Consider the following 20,031-nt stretch of genomic DNA (forward strand, 5'->3'; position numbering starts at 1 on the left):
ATGGTTTTTCCCTTAACCGGGTTTTCCATGTCAAAATTTTGGTGTTGTGTGTTGTGCTATCAATTTAATTATCTTTGTTGTTGCTGCAATTTATCAAAATTGTATTTGTGGTTGAGTTTGTAGATCCGGTAGAAAACTAATTCACCCCCCCTCTCAGTTTTCCTTCATTGTTATTACAAACACATTATACTTCTAATGCTCATCTTAAATGTTATCATGATACTTCTAATCCTCATCTCAATACTTCTAATCATCATCTTAATATGCCATCATGATTCGCACTCTTGCAGACAACAAATATACAAAATATCTAGTTGGTCTCAATCAAGGCATCATGAAATCAAGGCACTACATTCAACCAAGAACATTAGTATCATCACTATGCATCATCAACATGCAAATGCAAGCATCAAAGACACCACACCACACTGTGGGTTTTATTAATGCCAATACAATATGTTGACACCATATATGCAACAATATCCCCCTTTGTCATTCATGGTAACACATTTACTCATATCCCCCTTTAACATCAAAGGAAAACAGCACATGATTCTCTTTTGAAAGTACATCATCACACATGCTTCTCCTATCATCATACACTATTTACTAGCCTATCAAATAGGATCATTTTTTGACAGTATTATAATGTTTAAATCCAATGATGGGAAATTATATCATTTCTAGGTTGGCCTATGATAAAAAAAAAAGTTAGGGTTTCATATAGGGTAAGTGCACAAAGATGGTGGAAAAAAGGGGGGTATAAGTGGACACTTTTTTTTTCTGAAATCAGGTGAACCTGAACTTGGAGGCAAAATTTGAAAGTCATCCACTCAATATATGAAGATAATCAAACACAAAATATTGTAGTACTCTGAATCTAGTTTCCAAACTACTAAACATTTTCAATATTGGATAAGATTAAGGGGGTCAAATCCTTCGCGCACGAAAAACAAACCCTGATTTTTTCAAAAAAACATAACAGTGTCTGACGTGCGCATCAAAAAAGTCATAGTTAGATTTAGTATTTTGACAAATACTTTGGCAGAAAGATAGTTAAGAGTTAGCACTAGAAGATGTGTATTTTTTTTTAATGATTTTTCTAATCGAGAATATCCTGAAAATTAGGTACCTGTTCGGGCGCGAAGCGTAAGTTGCACTAAAAAAATTGAAAATGCAATTTTTAAAAATTTTTTTACAGAATCAAGTTCACTATAATAATATATAAAGTTTTTTAAATTTGGATAATTATATCAAAAGTTATTAAAAAAATGGTGCACATATGTCTGTGAGAACTATGGAGACACTCGTAAAAGAAATTCAATAATAATATGTTATTGTTGTTCAAATTTTAAAAAAATTATATGGTTAGAAAGCTCAGAAGATGGGTGAAAATATGGTGGAAATTTTAGAAATACCAACTTGATGATGTGTAAACCTGATGATGACAAAGTCGAGAAACCAAGTTGATAAAATAAAACACACCAAAAAGGAGAGAAATGGAGGCAAATCAAACTTCCAAACCAAAGCTTTGTCATCCAGGCCTATTTCCAAGCCTAAACAGGCAGAAGTGCGTACGGGGTACCTATGGTATAAAAAGAGCGTACGAGATACTTATGGTGTAAGAAGCGCGTACGTTCTATCTTAACTATAAAAAACACATACATGCTATTTTTACTATAAAAAGTGCATACGTGCTATTTTTACTATAAATAGTGCGTACGCACTAAGTTTGTTTAAATTTTGGGAGTGTATAATATGATATTATATATATATATATATATATAATATGTGTATATACATATAATATATAATTTATATATAGTATAAAATATATATAATATATAATAAATATATATATATATGTATATAATAATATATAATATATTAAATATATACACACACACATATGTGTGTATGTATGTGTATTATCTCCCTCTCTCCCCCTCTCAAGCACGTACAAGGTGCCTCTCTCTCTCTCTCTCTCTCTCTCTCTCTCTCTCTCTCTCTCTCTCTCTCTCTCTTCCTCTCCCTCTCTCTCTCTCCCCTCCTCTCTCTCTCCCTCCCTCTCCCTCTCTCCCCTTCTCCCTTCCTCCATACCCCATCTCTCTCTCTCTCTCTCTCTCTCTCTCTCTCTCTCTCTCTCTCTCTCTCAAGTGCGTACAAGGTACCTCTCTCTCTCTCTCTCTCTCTATCTCTCTCTCTCTATTCCTCTCCCTCCCTCCATCACCTCTCTCTTCATCTCCCTCCAATATATCTTCTTTTTGTTTGCATATATATAAGGTGATAAGAAGATTGACAAGGTGGTCAGTTTTCTTTTATTTTTAAAGAAGATAGGATATAAAGTACAACGTTTGAAGAAAATGAACATATTGGTTTCTTTGGATCGTGTGGATGTATTGGTTGGATAATATTTATGGGTCGTATGGTGTACTAAGGGGTCATATGGTGTATTATGACCCCTTAGGTGTCTTGATGGGTCATATGGTGTTCTGTGATCCCTTAGGACACCATATGACCCCTTAGGACTCCATATGGTGTCATTATGGGTCATATGGTGTCCTAAAGGGTCATATGGTATTCTATGACCCCTTAGGATACCATATGATCCCTTAAATGTCATTGGAGGTCATATTGTTTCCTAAGAGGTCATATGGTGTCCTATGACCCCTTAGGACACCATATGACCCCTTAAGACACCATACAACCCATAGCGACTGTTAGGGTTCCCACAGATACTGAGGGGGGGGGGTGAATCAGTATCTGACCGGTAATGAAATTTTCTTAAAACTGAATATGCAGAATATAAAGTAACAATATACCAGTATGCAAGAATTAATGTAAATAACAGAATCAAAAGCATCCACATGAAAAGAACACCATAACACAAGATGTTTAACGAGGAAACCCGGTGTGGGAAAAACCTCGGTGGGATTTGTGACCCACAATATTCACTTACTGGCCAATAAGAGAATATTACTTACAATAGGGGCCTGCACATGCAGGAAGGCCAACTGCCTAGAGCTCACTGCTCAGTAAGAAGTCACATTGACTTACAATGAGGATTTACACAAATCCAATATTATGTACTGCTTTACAATAGCATCTTCAATGCCAGATTCAGTACCGGTTCTTGCTCTGTTCTTTACATATACCCTTGACCTACAATTTGCACATTAGGTCTGCCTTATAATTTATTTATTGCTTTCTATCCATATCCTACAAATGCCTACAATGATCTCTTTTATATACAAGAGTCATTTTACAATTTGCCAAGTCGACTTACAATGATAAACAAAATATTACATATCAAAAATCCTGTCGGCCTCTGTGCCGGTATACATATTTCCTTCTGTGCTAGTGCCGGTGTAGAGTGATCTTCTGATGCCGGTGCACTATCTTGTCTGTGTTATACTTTGTCGGTATAATGTCTTGCCGGTGCCATAGGATTGCAAGGTTGCCATCAATGACAAAACCTTCAATCACACACAATGTCTCATTGGAGTGTCCATATGCCAACAATCTCCCCCTTTGGCATTGATGGCAACACTCATGAGAAATTTCAAAAAGATATCTAAAAATGTGTAGACCAGAAAATGTTACCAAAAATTGTGAGAGCTCCCCCTGAGCATGTGATCGCTGTGTTTTGAATTTTCTCATCTACTACTCCCCCTTTGGCATCAATGACAAAGGTTAGTAGATTTTATAGTTGTACCAATTCATAACCTCAACCTTGTAGTTGGGTAGTTATTATCTAAAGAATATCCCCCAAAATTAAGTTTATGCCATCCATAAACTCCTTGCTCTCCTTTATTGCTATCTCAGTTCTGTATACTGTACCGGTGAGATGCTGCAAGTTCTCTGCTGGTGTTTCGCTACCCTGTGTTAGTGCCTCTGAGATTTCCTTACGCAGAGATGCTAAATAGTCCAATCTTGGACTTAGTTTAGATCTCAAAAATTTTGCCTTGTTTATTATTTTCTCTTTTTCTCTTTCTAATTTGAGCAGTTCTTCCTCAAAATTTGTTATCTTTTCCTCAAAAACTGATAATGTATCGGGTGAGTTAACAAAATTATCAGCAAGTTTATTGATCTCTTCCTGTACCTTACTCATCTTTTTGTCTACATCTGTGGTCAAAAAGTTTATCTTACAGGTGTCTTTGTACAGAGTTTTGTACTCTTTCAATAAATTGCACAGTTCCGGTAGAAGTGTGTCAAATTCCCTGTTACACTTCTTTATTCCTTCCTCAAAGAATTTCTGTTTCTCTTTTTCTACACTTTCCTTTACAGTTTCTACCTTTGTTTGCTCAAAATTTCCAGAAATATATTTACAAAGTGTATCCAACTGTCCTAAAGAATCTTTGTTGGCTATATTACAATTGGGAGCTATTGATTTCAAAATTGGAATTGAATCATCTATCGCTTTATAGGCTTGTGAGCTATAATCAGTTATTTTCTTGATAGATTCGAGCAATACCTCTGTTACATTTGATAGTGACCCAATAAACTGAGTGCCGGTGGAAGTGACCATGCTGGTATTGACCTCTAGTAGGTCTGTTTGTGTCTCCATCTCTTTAAGCACAGTTTTTCCTACATCATTTCTCACCGGCATCTGTTCTGGAGCCTTTAGCTCTGTTGGTTGCTCTTTTTGTGTTCCAGATTCCATCTTTTTCTCTGAATCTGTTGTCGGTTGCTCTTTGTTTCCTGTTGTCGATTGCTCTTTGTTATCAGATTTATCTATGGTATCCTTATCTACCAATATGTTGATTTTTTGAGTATCAACATTCATAGTATATAGGACTTCAGGATTAGGATTATTATCCTCTGTGTCCATGCTCTCAGCTGTCGGTTGATCTTCTGCAGTTGTTGTTTTTACCAATGGAGTATTTAAAGGAGGTGGGGGTAAGTTGTCTCTAATCTTGATACTTGGTGGTCCACCAACTTTACCTTTCCCTTTGTCCTTTTGATATACCAGAATGGGCTTGGGATTCCTATATTCTTCTTGTTTTTCTTTTTCAACCAAGAATGTATCCCAACCATCTTCTGTTTCATTTGAAACTTCAGTAACTCTACCTGCCATTAGTGATATTTGCCGGTGTGCAGTGGAAAAAACTGTCTGGTTGGCCTGAGCTATCAAATCATCAATTTCCTTAGGTGAGTTGACCGGGTATACTGCAAGTAATTTTTCTATTTTAATTTTCTTATCCAACTCAACTATTCCTTGCCTTCTGGCCTCAAGTCTTTTATATAATTCATCAGGAATTTCATTTAGGAATTGCATCAAAAACTTTTTATACATGTCCATGTGTAATATAACACTTTCCTCAACTTGTCCTTTCTCATCATCTGATAGGGTGTCATAGATTTTCCCTATGTTTTTCAATTTACCTTCCCTTGTGATCTCATTCAGTAATATGTCAAAAGGGGCCAAGTCAGTGTTTGTCTTCTTCTTCTTTTTGGGGGTCAGCTTTTTCTTAGGTGTGGCTTTCTTGACTGGAGACCTTACAGCTTGTTGCTTCTGTCTTGTCCTTCTAGGTGAAGGAGTGGATACCGGTGAGGGGTCTCTTTTCCTAACAACTCTTTTGAAGGCTGCTAGCATATCTCCTTCTGAGGAGGTATCTACCGGTGATAGATGAGTTACAGGCTGTTGGGTTGCCAACTCTTCTTCTATTATGCCGGTTTTCTTTAATACATCATCTTTTATGGCTTTTGCTTGCCTGGTTCCTTTCCTCACAAATGCCTCAACTTTCTTTACTCTCTTTTTAGATTGAATTTGACTTTCGATGGTCTCAGCACTACCAAATACTTCTTCCTTTGGTTCATTGGGGGCTTCCAGAAGTGCTTTGGCATAAGTTTCCACTATGTGGTCATCTGTTTCATACCCCATCTCTGTAACCCAGATTGTTCTTGGGATGACTGCTTCCATCCAGATCTCATCCTTTTTTATTACAAAGCATATATCATCCTTGTATTTGTTGACAATTTCTTGTGATAGTCTGATTCTTTTATTCATTTTGACCTTTAGTGCTTGAAAGTACTCATTGATATTTTTTTCTCTGTTTTCACCCATGTTGTTGAATAAGTCAGACAATTGTCTTCCTACTGGTATGTCGAATCCAAACTCCTTATAGCCTATACCAAGAGCTTGTTTGGTTATATGTAACATTAAGCATACAAGCAAATTTTCAAATCTAAAGGTTCCTTTCTTATCCTTCTTGATTTTTGCCAAATTGTCAATTAACTCATCTTTTAACCATTCACAGATATCAATTTTTACATTGTCCTTAACCATGTCATAAGCACTTTTTATGCATAAACTAGAAACAGAGTTAAGCCTATTTGCATGAGTTGCTTTGTAACCTAGAATCATGCTAATGAATCTCACATTTGTATCGGTCACATCATTAACCCTCAATGATCTTTTGTCGGATGTTGCACCAGTTAATTTCATTACTAGGTCATTGGAGACCTTCTTGGTTTTGTCGGGTCTGGTACCGGTGGAAGGTAACCCTGTTACTGCTTTCACATCTACCTTTGTAATTTTATGCACTGAGTCAAGCCAAAAGAATGAGCCATGTACCCTGCTAAGAACTATCCTAACCACTTCCTTGGGAAATTCAGGAATGCAGAGGATTTCAGTGAATCCTAGGGTTTCAACAATTTTATGTTCAGGTTTCACATTTCTGGCATTGTCACATATAACAGATTTATACATGTTTTTGATTTCTTCATCACCTAATTCCTCTATGTTGCAATGAATATACATTCTAGGGTCTTCTGCATAAACAACACCCTTTGGAATTTGGGAAAAAGCACCTGTGTTGTCATCTTTCTTAGCTACCTCGGGAACTAGCTGAAACACGGGCCTAGGTCATTTTATAACCTCAACTACTGTAGGGTTTGCTATGAATTCAGGTGCAGAGGAGGATGCCATGATGATAAATACCTTTTTCTTCCTTTGGATGGATTGATTGCTGAAGTGCTTTGCCTCTTTGCTCGGAATGCCTTAGCTCAGAAATCTTCACACTCTCTGAAAGTTTGAATTCACAGTGAAATGAAATGGAGCCAAAAACCTTATTTTATAAAGTCTTTTCTGCTACCTACCACATTAATTGTTTGCTAGCAATGTATTAACTCAACTTTATTTTCCGGAAATGAAGGATTTTCAACTTATTTTCTTTAACCGAGGGAATAATAGCACATGTGTCATTAAATTGCCAAACCCTCAAGATAATTTTCTTCAATTTGATGAAGAACATCCTGTCGGTGGAGCATTGCTCTGTCCTACCGGTGGAGCATCATATTGTCCTGCCGGTGAAGCATTTGTTGGTTCTACCGGTGGAGGAGTAACCCCAATATTTAGATCACCTTGTCTAATCCATTGCTTTGAAAATTCTTGCTTAACCTCTTCAACCTTTTCTTTACCTTTCAAGCTAGTACTTTTGTTATCTACCAGTGTACCTTTACTTCTACAGAATTTAGCAATATGACCAATCTTGTTACATGCATAACAAGTTACAATATTTTTCTGAATAGCTTTCCCATAACCTATGCCGGTTTGTGTTCTGCATTTATTTGATAAATGACCAAATCTTCCACAAACATAACATCTTACATTCATTCTGTAGTTTTCAGAGTTAGTTGCATTTGGTGCATTGACCGGTGGGAGGATTGATGTTCTGATAATTCCTAGATCTACATTCATTTGCCCTATGACCATATTTATTACAGCTAAAGCATTTTCCATTGAATTTGTAAGTATTAGAGGGTCTTACCGGTTTGCTTTGATCCTGGGTATTTGTAGTACTGGAGCTTTCTCCAACTTCAAATCCAACTCCAGAAGTGTCACCTTTGGGTTTTTTATTCTTCAATAAGGTACCAAGTCCTTCTGATCTTTTCTTGAATTTTTCTTTGTGTTGCTTTGCAGTTTCCAAGATCTCTTTTTGTCTCATTAGTTCATTCGAGTCATTTTGAGTATGCATCAGATCTATCTTCAACATGTCATTTTCATAGCTAAGTCTTGTGTTCTCATTTGCTGCATCACTTAGTCTTCTAGTCAATTCTTCTTCATTCTTCTTTCTGTCCTCAATCTCTTTGCAGAATCTCATAGTCATATCCTGCATTTCATTTTTTGTTGTCATGATCTCTTGTTTCAATTTTCTTATCATATCATTTAGTGATTCCTTTTCATCATTTTCATTTTGCAATTTTTCACAAATTTCTCTTCTCTTGTTTCTTGTAACAATAAGATTTTCTTGAAGTGCTTGAATAATGTCCTGAGCTACTTTTAAATCATCTTCTAATTTGATATTTTTTAACTTCTATGCATCATAGTCAGTAAGAGCTCCTTCAAGTTGCTTCATCAGATTTTCCATCTTTACCGATGTCAAGATCTTCCTCAAGCTGTTAGGCTTCTGAAAATAGAGGACCAAGCTCTGATACCAATTGTTAGGGTTCCCACAGATACTGAGAGGGGGGGTGAATCAGTATCTGACCGGTAATGAAATTTTCTTAAAACTGAATATGCAGAATATAAAGTAACAGTATACCGGTATGCAAGAATTAATGCAAATAATAGAATCAAAAGCATCCACATGAAAAGAACACCATAACACAAGATGTTAAACGAGGAAACCCGGTGTGGGAAAAACCTCGGTGGGATTTGTGACCCACAATATTCACTTACTGGCCAATAAGAGAATATTACTTATAATAGGGGCCTGCACATGCAGGAAGGCCAACTGCCTAGAGTTCACTGCTCAATAAGAAGTCACACTAACTTACAATGAGGATTTACACAAATCCAATATTCTGTATTGCTTTACAATAGCATCTTCAATGCCAGATTCAGTACCGGTTCTTGCTCTATTCTTTACATATACCCTTGACCTACAATTCACACATTAGGTCTGCCTTATAATTTATTTATTGCTTTCTATCCATATCCTACAGATGCCTACAATGATCTCTTTTATATACAAGAGTCATTTTACAATTTGCCAAGTTGGCTTACAATGATAAACAAAATATTACATATCAAAAATCCTGTCGGCCTCTGTGCCGGTATACATATTTCCTTCTGTGCCGGTGCCGGTGTAGAGTGATCTTCTGATGCCGGTGCACTATCTTGCCTATGTTATACTTTGCCAGTATAATGTCTTGTTGGTGCCATAGGATTGCAAGGTTTCCATCAATGACAAAACCTTCAATCACACACAATGTCTCATTGGAGTGTCCATATGCCAACAACGACACCATATGGTGTCGTAAAGGGTCATAGGATGCCATATGACCCCTTAGGACACCATACAACCCATAACAACACCATATGGTGTCCTAAAGAGTCATTTGGTATTCTATGACCCCTCATGACACTATTTGGTGTCATTATAGGTCCTATGGTGTGGTAAGGGATCATATAGTGTCCTATGACCCCTTAGGATACCATATGACCCCTTAGATGTTGTTAGGGTTCATATTGTGTTCTAAGGGTCATATGGTGTCCTATGACCCATTAGGACACCATATGGTATCATTATGTGTCTTATGTTGTCGTATGACCCCTAGGACACCTTATGACCACTTAGGACATCATATGGTGTCATTACGGGTCATATAGTGTCCTAAGGGGTCATATGGTCTCCTACGACTCCTTAGGATACTATTTGACCCCTTAGGACTCCATATGGTGTCATTATGGGTCGTATGGTGTCCTAAGAGGTCATATAGTGTTTTATGACCCCTTAGGACACCATTTGGTGTCATTATGGGTTGTATGGTGTGTTAAGGGGTCATATGGTGTCTTATGACCCCTTAGGACTCTATATGACCTCTTACATGTCATTATGGGTCTTATGGTGTCCTAACGGGTCATATGGTGTCCTTATGGGTTGTATGGTGTCTTAAAGGGTCATATGGTATTCTATGACCTCTTAGGACACCATATGATCCCTTCAGTGTCATTAGAGGTCATATTGTTTCCCCCTTAAGACACCATACGACCCATAACGACATCATATGGTGTTCTAAGGGGTCATAGGATGCCATATGACCCCTCAGGATACCATACGACCCATAACAACACCATATGGTGCCCTAAAGGGACATATGGTGTTCTATGACCCCTTAGGACACTATTTGGTATCATTATAGCTCCTATGGTGTTCTAAGAGATCCCCTATGACCCCTTAGGATACCATATGACCCCTTAGATGTTTTTAGGGGTCGTATTGTGTTCTAAGGGTCATATGGTGTCCTATGACCCATTGGACACCATATGGTATCGTTTTGTGTCTTATGGTGTTGTATGACCCCTAGGACACTTTATGACCACTTAAGACACCATATGGTGTCATTAGGGGTCATATGTTGTCCTAAGGGGTCATATGGTCTCCTACAACCCCTTAGGACACTATTTGATCCCTTAGGACTCCATATGGTGTCGTTATCGGTCGTATGGTGTCCTAAGAGGTCATATAGTGTTTTATCACTCCTTAGGCCACCATTTGGTGTCATTATGGGTCATATGGTGTCTTATGACCCCTTGGGACTCCATATGACCTCTTATGTGCTGTTGTGGGTCATATGGTGTCCTATGACCCCTTAGGACACATGCATGGATCCCTAGGATACCATATGACCCTTGAGAATACCATTTGACCCTAGAGGGGGAGAGAGGGGGAGGAGATGGAGGGAATGGGAAAGAGATACACCTAAGAGAGGAGAAGAGAAAGATAGAGAGATAGAGACTGAGAGGGAGAGACAAGAGATAAATGAGAGAGAGAGAGAGAGAGAGAGAGAGAGAGAGAGAGAGAGAGAGAGAGAGAGAGAGAGAGAGAGAGAGAGGGAGGAAGGAATGGGAGGATATTACAAGAGACTAGAGAGAGAGAGGTGCAAAGAGATGGAGAGAGGGAGAGAGTGAGAAAGAGAGGTAATGAGAAAGGGAGAGAGGGAGGGAGAGGGGAGAGGGAGAGAATGAGAGAGAGACACCTGAGAGGTGAGAGTGAGATAGAGAGAATGAGGATGACAGGGAGAGACTTCAGAGATAAAGAATGGGAGAGAGAGAGAGAGAGAGAGAGAGAGAGAGAGAGAGAGAGAGAGAGAGACTTGATAGAGGAGGAGAGTGAGATAGAGAGATAGAGGCAGATAGGGAGAGAGACTTAAGAGAGAAAGAATGGGAGAGAGAGAGAGAGATAGATAAAGGTTGATAGCTAGAGATGTGATAGACAGAAGGAGAAAGACTTGAGAGAAATGGAGTGAGAGGGGGAGAGAGAAAGTGAGTTAGAGGGAAAGAAATACTTGACAAAGGAAGAGAAAGGGAGGGGGATGGAGAGGGAGAGAATGAGAGAGAGAGAGACACTTAAGGGAGGGGGAGAGAGTGAGAGATAGAGATATTTGAGAGAGGGAGAGAAAGAGAGGGAAATATGAAAGAGAGAAAGAGGGTGAGGGAGATGAGAAAGAGACGGAGAGATACCCGAGAGAGGGAGATGCCTAAGAGACAAAAAGGTAGGGGTTAAGGAAGAGAGAGGGGGAATGTAGGAAAGAGATGAGAGAGATAATGTTTATATGAGCATGCTGATTGCTGAAATTTACTGTCTGAAATTTATAAAAATACTCAAAAAACTAGAATTTGCATTATAACTCTTAGAGATATGGAACCACTCTCAAACATCCTGACAATATATACTTAAATGTTCTATTTTATGTATATATCCTACTGAAAAACCTAATGGAATACTAAATGAATTGCATTTTATTGACAGATAGAACCGCGTCCGCAGTTTTAGTTTTTAAACCGTGTACGCGGTTTAGCTTTGGTTAGGCTCGGCAAAATGAGCCTAAACGCGTACGGGGTTCTTTAAATTTGAAATACCTCGTGCTCGTTTTGGTGTTTTTCATGTTTTTTTTTTGGCGTGTCCACTTTTCTGACCACCATCTTTGTGCACTTATCCTATATAAAACCTTTTATTTCCTCATTTGAAGGATCCACAAATTTAGCAATTGAATGAGCCTCTTATGAAATGAAAGTACGGGTTATGTGGAGTCTTCATTTAGCAAATCAAGCATCCATCAAGTCTTCATCAACCATTTTAATCATCAATTGAATCTTTGAAGATATTTAAGAATAATAGGAGATCACCGACTGTTGATTGGCTTGTACCTCTCTCTTAGGGTTTGGTATGGTTTCATGTTATTTTCATATCTTTATATAGTTTCACAATGCTTGCTTTCATATTTACATGCATACTTTAGATCCATTATTGCATTTTTTATTTAAAGCATTTACATTCAATTTACATTCACTTAGGGTTTTATGCTCATAACGTAGGATGGAACTCTAATTCTTGCATTTTAGCTCATTTAGGATTTTGTAAGCACATAATATTATAGAACACACACATTTCACTACATTATTGGCTATTTGTTGAGGTGTAAATCTCCAAAACAAGGGGTTTGACTAAGGAAAAACCCTATGTAGCCACCCATACACAATTTCACAACTTGTAGGTACATTTACAAGATTTTAATGGAGCTACGGACTTTCGAGAAGACAAAACTCATAGGCATAGTCTTAGATCCAAAAACAGGCTCCATATCACTATGACTAGGGCGCCCAAAGCTCCGGTCCTTTGTATTTTTGTGCAACTTTTGGTAGTTTTGCAGATCAAGACTTGAATTTGCGAATTCCAAAGGTATAGGTCAGCTCTGCAATAGGGACCATGGCGTATGGTCCAACTCAATCAGACTCAAATTGCAATGTCAAGTGCACATCCAAATTTCCTCTTCAATTCTATACTTTGTGTCTCGATTTCAATTTTGTATTTCTCTATTATTGCAATTTACATAGTCATTTTCATTTATTTCACTAGCCTAGTTTGTCATTACTTTGCATTTAGCCCATTTCCCTTTCATAGCAACAAAGGAATAGGAACCCTAAAAGTATTCCTTGACTCTCTTTTACAAGAAGTAGTCAAAGTGAATCACTTCCTTAGGCTCTTCCATATTCCAATGTGTGGAGGATAGTGGGGTAAGGTCCTAAACTACTCAATCCCATTTTTCACCATCACAACTAAAAAAGAGAAAAACATATGAATATATTGAAACAATTTAATAAAATACAACATGGGATCATTTTAATTGCAAGAAATTCTTAAACTTTCTTAAGAGCACTATCAAACAAATGCGGAAAGGTCCCATACAACAAGTAGGTTAATTCTCCAAAACTTGGAGCTAGAGCTTATCCTTTTCTTGCATGCTTAATTTTTTCTTCATTTTAGAAAACCCCTTCCTATTTAGAGAGAATTTAACAATTAAACCATCTTCACACAATGTAAAAGAGAACAACAAAAAACAAGAATTGGGCTACCTTTGATGGAAAATATTCTCACATAATGATGGGAACAAGCTCTTCATTTTCACTTTTTTGGAAGAGCTACTTGTCTTAAAGGTGGAACTTTATGAATTTGAATGCCATCTATTTTGGAAAATTCTCCTTTTTCCTAACTATCTTCATATCCCATGAGATTGTCCTACTATGAAAAATATGCATATATAAACACATTTATATTTATAAAAAATTTATGGAAAATGGAATATATATAGTTGCAAAACCATAAATGTGCATATATATTGTTGCAACTACTACAACTACTACCATAATAAATGCATACCACTTTCATTGTTAAAAAAAAATCACATCAAATCCTTATATAAATTAAGATGTTTGCAGCTATTTGCAACTACAATTCTTTTAGTTTGATGTGCCCTTGTAATCTTCTTATTCCTCTTTTTCAATAAAAATGAAACTTTAAATAACATTATAAGTACATAAAATTGTCATTTAATTATATTTTGGAATGTTTGAGGTAAATGATGAGGTGAAATTTCTTTGATTTTACCCTACAGTAGGTATATAGATCTCAATGCAAGATGGGTGTCAAAATGAAGTGATGCTATTGCTAATGGATAACATCTCCCAAAATGTAGCGTATGCACTATATAGATCTCAATGCAAGATGGGTGTCAAACTGAAGTGATGCTAATGGATAACATCTACCAAAACAAGGATGAGAACTATGGTGAAGGGGAGGAAGGGGGTAATTCTGAGAACCCTCACTCTAACCCTAAGGGTTTGGAAAGCGAGAATGAGGCTCTAAATCCTAAGGAGTATGACAACCCTAACGTTGAGGAGACTGAATAGAGCAAGGACTCTGCGTACACCATCTTGGACACCGCCCGCAACTGCACTCTTGAATTCTTCAATTTCCAGAAATGGGTTGTTGAAAACATCACCAGTATGCAGGGTAAGCAAAGGGAGCTGGAAGATAAGATCAATAAGCTGATTAAGATTTCTGACTCTGGGAAACAGAATGAGGATATAGAAAATAGTGAAGCGAAGGAGGAAATGGAGATGGAGGACTGGCTGGAGAAAGATATGATTAAAGGGGACCTGAAACATTTGGAGGATGTTATTAGAAGTATGAAAGAGCAGGTGGAGGTGGACAAAGACAATGTCAACACCCGGATTGCCCGTAATGAGAAGGCATTGAAAAGCCTTATGAACCACAACCTCCAGGTCCTTAAAGTTTCTTCCCAGAATATGAATACGCTGGTGGATCATTTGGAAAAAAAAAATCAAGATAAGAACCTGGTAATTATAGAAGATGCTCCAACTTCCAGCCCTACCCACCAGAACCCTAGGCGCAGAACTAGGCAGACCACTATTGAGAAGGACACCAAAATGAAAGAGAGTCAGATTGGACAGGAAAACAACGACCTGAGGGAAGTGGCCAAGGCAATGATGCTCTTGGTACAGAATGCTGAGGAAACTATGAAGAGTTTTTAATTATCTTGTAATGCTGGGCTTGGGGTCAATTTCTTGCACGCCTCTTGTTGTCCTTTTCTCTGTTGCTGGTTTTTTTGCTGGTCTTTTGCAGCTGTCTTGTTTTGTTTCCTTCTTGAATATCTTTTGAATTTAATCGGGTTTCGGGTCCCTTAAAACCTGTTTTTACTTAATCAAAAACATCTCCCAAAATGTATCCTATGTACTACATACTATCATAGCAAGCCAAAATTGGAAACAATAATGGTACATACTCTGACATGCTTGATTACTCTACCCCTTCCTATCTAATTGACGTGAAAGGAGATAACATAAAATGTTAATGGTTGATCCCAAGGGAGTGTTGGAGAAGCATGACCAAGAGATACACTGGTCACCATCAATGCTATGGTAATAGTTGAGGCCATTCATTATTGTGCATTCACTTATCCTGAATTTTTCAAACACTACCATGATTTGGCTACAAGTGTCATAGGAGGAGGTCAATCCCACTCTAGATACACCTATGAATAGGACAAGTGATAATTTTGTTCTATATGTATTTCATCTTGATAATAGAACATGTGGTATGATCCAATATGTTGATGAAAAAATCTAACAATTAAATCCAAAAAATTACTAATGATCTTCATGAACTGTGGAAGCCACGTGAATTTAAAATAAAATAAATTAATATGTGACACAATTGCCACATTCAATTTGAAAACAACCTCAACACTCAACTCTACAATGTAATTCAATACTTAACATTATCAATGGGTTAATCCATTGACAACTTAGGGAGATTTTTTTTGTCACAAATTTCTTCTAAAACATGCATTTTGGGAGGCATCTGTTGGGGTACAAGGAGACTCGATGTGCAGGGATATGGATAAGACAATCATAGTGCAAGCATAAGAGGAGGTGGTACATTAACTGGGCACTGACTACCTAGGCGACAGATTGCCCCTACCATCCCTACCCTCTAAGATTGCACCCAACACGAATCTGTAGCATTGTCATAATGTACGCTTGTCAATGTTTATTAGAGCCCATGCATAGAGCCGCCCCCATTGCCGTAATTTTATTTATTTTTAAATTGACTTGTTGCCTTTGCGGGGTGTGTTTAACCCTACACCCCTGCAGGGAATTTGGGGAGGAGCGCTCCCAAGCCCACCGGGGCATTCCCATTTTTTAATAATATAATATAATAATTAATTAAATTAAATAATATAATTAATTAAAATAGATGTGTTTAATTATTTTTTTAAATAAAAAACATATACTCTATTTTTTAAATATAACTTATAAATTAAAAATATATATTAAATCAATACAAATTATAAATGAAATACAATTAACGAGAACAACAAAAAGACATAATTTAAATAGTAAAAACTTAAGCAATCTCAATGTAGTTGTAAAAAACATTCATCGTGGAAAAACAAATTTATGGACATAAAGTTTTTCAACTAACTAGTGAAACAATTTTCGGATTTAATATTAGAAGTTATAAAAATGCAATTTAAAAAGCAACAAAAATGTTTTACTACCAAAATATAAAAATTATAAATACAATAAATAAGAACAAGATAGAATAAAGAAAAAATTAGAAATACTAATTATTTAATTTATCTATTTGAGAGGTATTTTAAAAAAAATTCTATGGTACTCAAAAATTTAAATTTAGACGTTACAATAAATTGGGATTTATTATCGGAGAAGAACGTAAATATGCTCACCATTATCCTATGCATGCATCAAGATTTTTTAACTTTTTATTTTCAAAATTAGAATATAGTGTGAAAATTTCATTGTATGTATGGTTACTAAGAGGTTGTGGTTTATAAAGTACCTCATGAATATTTTCTTCCACTTTGTATGTTTGTTTGCTCAATACATAAATTCATATAAAGTGCATTACATAAATAATAATACTAATCTGTATAAAACAAAAATTAAATTTATTAACTATTGAACTTATTTTCATATAGATTAATGTTTTTATTAAAATATTTTAAAGAGTTCAAATATAATTGGCAATATACATTTATGTGAATTAGATTCATGTCTATATTTTTCTGTTCGTTTTAATCATGACATTTTTAATATAGGTGGCATTTTATCCAAATGTAACTTCACAAGATCTATTAAAAAATTCACATTCTTATGTATTCATTGAGGTTTATTGTTGAAAATATGTACATATTTTGAATTTAATTCTTTGAAGTAAAAATTATTGTAGCTTTATAAGTCAAATGTTGCATAAGTTAAACTATGCATTATACCAAACCAAATTGAAGAAAGTAACATTATACCAAATGGAACCCTAAGCTTAAGCCAAATTTAACCTTAAACCAAATTCAAACTTAACCCAAATTCCAACCTAAGAAAAAATTAAACTTAACAATATATGAAATTGACCTTAAACCTTAAAGCAAAAGGAACCCTTTTCTAAATAAATTTCAACCTTACTATTCAACATTAAATCAAACTAAACCTTAATATTAAGTTTGGATGCTGATGCTCAATTTTCTTTCCTTCATAATATTCCTTGTCTCATTGATGAACAGATGAATGTTTCCCTTTCTTCCATTTCTTCGATCTTGGAAATAAAAAATGTTGTTTTTTCCTTTGATGGTAACAAAGCTCTCGGTCCAGACGGTTTCCCCTTGTTCTTTTTCCAAGATTTCTGGGACATAGTCGGGAAAGATGTCTCCAATGGGGTCAAGGAATTTTTCGGGGATAGGAGACTTTTGAAAGAAATCAATGGTACTTTCATTGCTCTCATTCCCAAAATCCAAGGTGCAAACTCTATGGACAAGTTTAGACCAATTAGTTTATGCAACTCTTTTTATAAGATTATTTCCAAGGTTCTTACCACCAGAATTCTGGTTGTCCTTCCTTCTCTGATTAATCATCAGCAAAATGGCTTTGTCCCTGGTAGACAAATTCTCGACTCGATTATAACTATCCATGAGAATATTCATTCTCTTGTTAGGGCCAAGAAGCAGGGTCTCATCCTTAAGCTTGATCTCTCTGAGGCCTACGACCAGGTTGACTGACCTTTTCTTGTGAAGGTTCTAAGGGCTTATGGTTTTTTCACAAAATATGTTGACCTTTTCAACCAGCTTATTACTTCAGCCTCTTTTGATGTTCTTGCTAATGGTTCCCCTTCCCCCTTTTTCCAAGCTTCTAGAGGACTAAGGCAAGGGGATCCCATTTCCCCTATCCTCTTCATCATTATGGCTGAATGTTTTGGAAGGTCCATGGAAAATATGGTTATACAAGGATCTTTTAAAGGACTCCAACCTTCTTTTTGCTAACCTTATTTGCTCCCATCAATAGTTTGTGGATGATACTATTATTATGGGGGAATCAAGTATCTCTGAAGCTAGAACCCTGAAGAAAACTATTTGTAAGTTTGCCTCACCTTTTGATCAGCTCATTAATTGGGTCAAAAGTGAAGTTTTTTTCATTAATACTCCTGAGAGAAGACAACAAAGAATCAACAGAATCTTGGAATGTAGGATTATTGATCTTCCCGCGACTTATCTTGGCCTCCCCATGAGAATTGCACATCCTGATCCTTTTTGGAGCTCATTAGTGGATAAATTTCATAAAAAATTAGCTGGTTGGAAAGGAGCCCTTTTGAGTCAAGCTGGAAAGCTTCAACTTCTAAAAGATTCTCTTCAAAGCATACCGATCTATGCCCTAAGCCTTTTCAGAATTCCAGTTAAGTATGCTGATGCAATTGAGAAAATTCAAAGAAAATTTCTATGGTCAGGGGTTGAGGACAAGAAAATAATGTCTCTTGTGTCTTGGGATCTGGTATGCAAACCGAAAAGTAAAGGAGGTTTGGGCCTGAGAAGAATCCAAACCTTAAATGAAGCTCTCTTGTCCAAGAAAGTCTGGAGAATGTTCCATTCAGATACTGAATGGTGTAAAATATGGCGAAGTAAGTACTCTCTTCTATTCTATTCTCTTTCTTCTTTTATCAATTCAGAAATCAGTATTAATAGGTCCCATATATGGAATCATGCCTCTAAGTGCAGAGAAAGAAGTGCTAAAGGAGTTATATGGAAAGTTGGAAATGGTAGGATAGTTAAATTTTGGGAAGACCCCTCGCTTTTTGATAAACCCTTGACTGATTTCCCTGAATGGGCACCTCATGCTCCATCCTGTATTAGAATTTTTGGCACCTTAGTTGAAGGGTATTGGTCTGGCAATAAATGGCAAAACATTGAAAGTATCCATCCAAGCCTCATAAAGCTCAAGATCCACTTGTCTTCGGTCTGGTTGAACAAAGAGGAACACTCCCTTATTTGGAAATATGAACCCAAAGGTATCGTTATTGTTTCTTCAATGTATGGTGTTCTCTCCGCCACCCCTCCTGATAATCCTTTCTGGTCTAAAGCTTGGATTAAGGGTCTGACCCCCAAAATCAACTTTTTCTATTGGACTATTATTCAAAATAAAATCTTGACCCTAGATAACCTCAAGGGTAGAGGTTTTGTCTTTCCTAATAGATGTGCTCTGTGTCTTAAGGAGGAAGAGTCAGTGGACCACCTAGCTCTCCACTATTCCTTTTCTGCCTCGATTTGGGAAAGACTTCTTAAAAGTTTTAGCATTGATTGGGTGTTTCCTAAAACTATCAGTGAGTTGTTCTACTCCTAGAATATTCATTGGTCTAACTCCTTTTTGAGATCTCTATGGCAGCTATCACTTCCTCACATTCTATGGGGATTATGGAAAGAAAGAAACAATCATATCTTCAGGGACACGTCCCTCAATCAGGATATTGTGTTCCAGAAAATACAATGGCCAATTGTGGAGAATATTGGGATCATTGGGGGTCCCTGTTTTTTGACCAACCCCTTGGAATCTAACATTTTAAGTTCCTGGAATTTGAAGAATGTTGGCAGCTTTGACCCCAAGCAAAACAAATGAGTTGAAGCAAGATGGTAAAATCCCCCTCATGGTTGGTTCAAAGTCAATTTTGATGGTGTTGCAAAAGTTAATTCGGGCCATGTGGGTTGTGGAGCTATTCTTAGAGATGACAAAGGTATATGCAAGGAAATGATTGTTGTCCCAATAGGGAGTCAAACAAAGGGAGAAAAAATGGAATTTCCCCTTCATATGGATTGAAGGGGATTCAAACAACATCATTAAATGTCTCAAGGGGACCTCTAAGCCCTCATGGTCTATCAATA

The sequence above is a fragment of the Cryptomeria japonica genome, unplaced genomic scaffold (assembly GCF_030272615.1).
Source record: "Cryptomeria japonica unplaced genomic scaffold, Sugi_1.0 HiC_scaffold_13, whole genome shotgun sequence".
NCBI classification, from domain to species: Eukaryota; Viridiplantae; Streptophyta; class Pinopsida; order Cupressales; family Cupressaceae; genus Cryptomeria; species Cryptomeria japonica.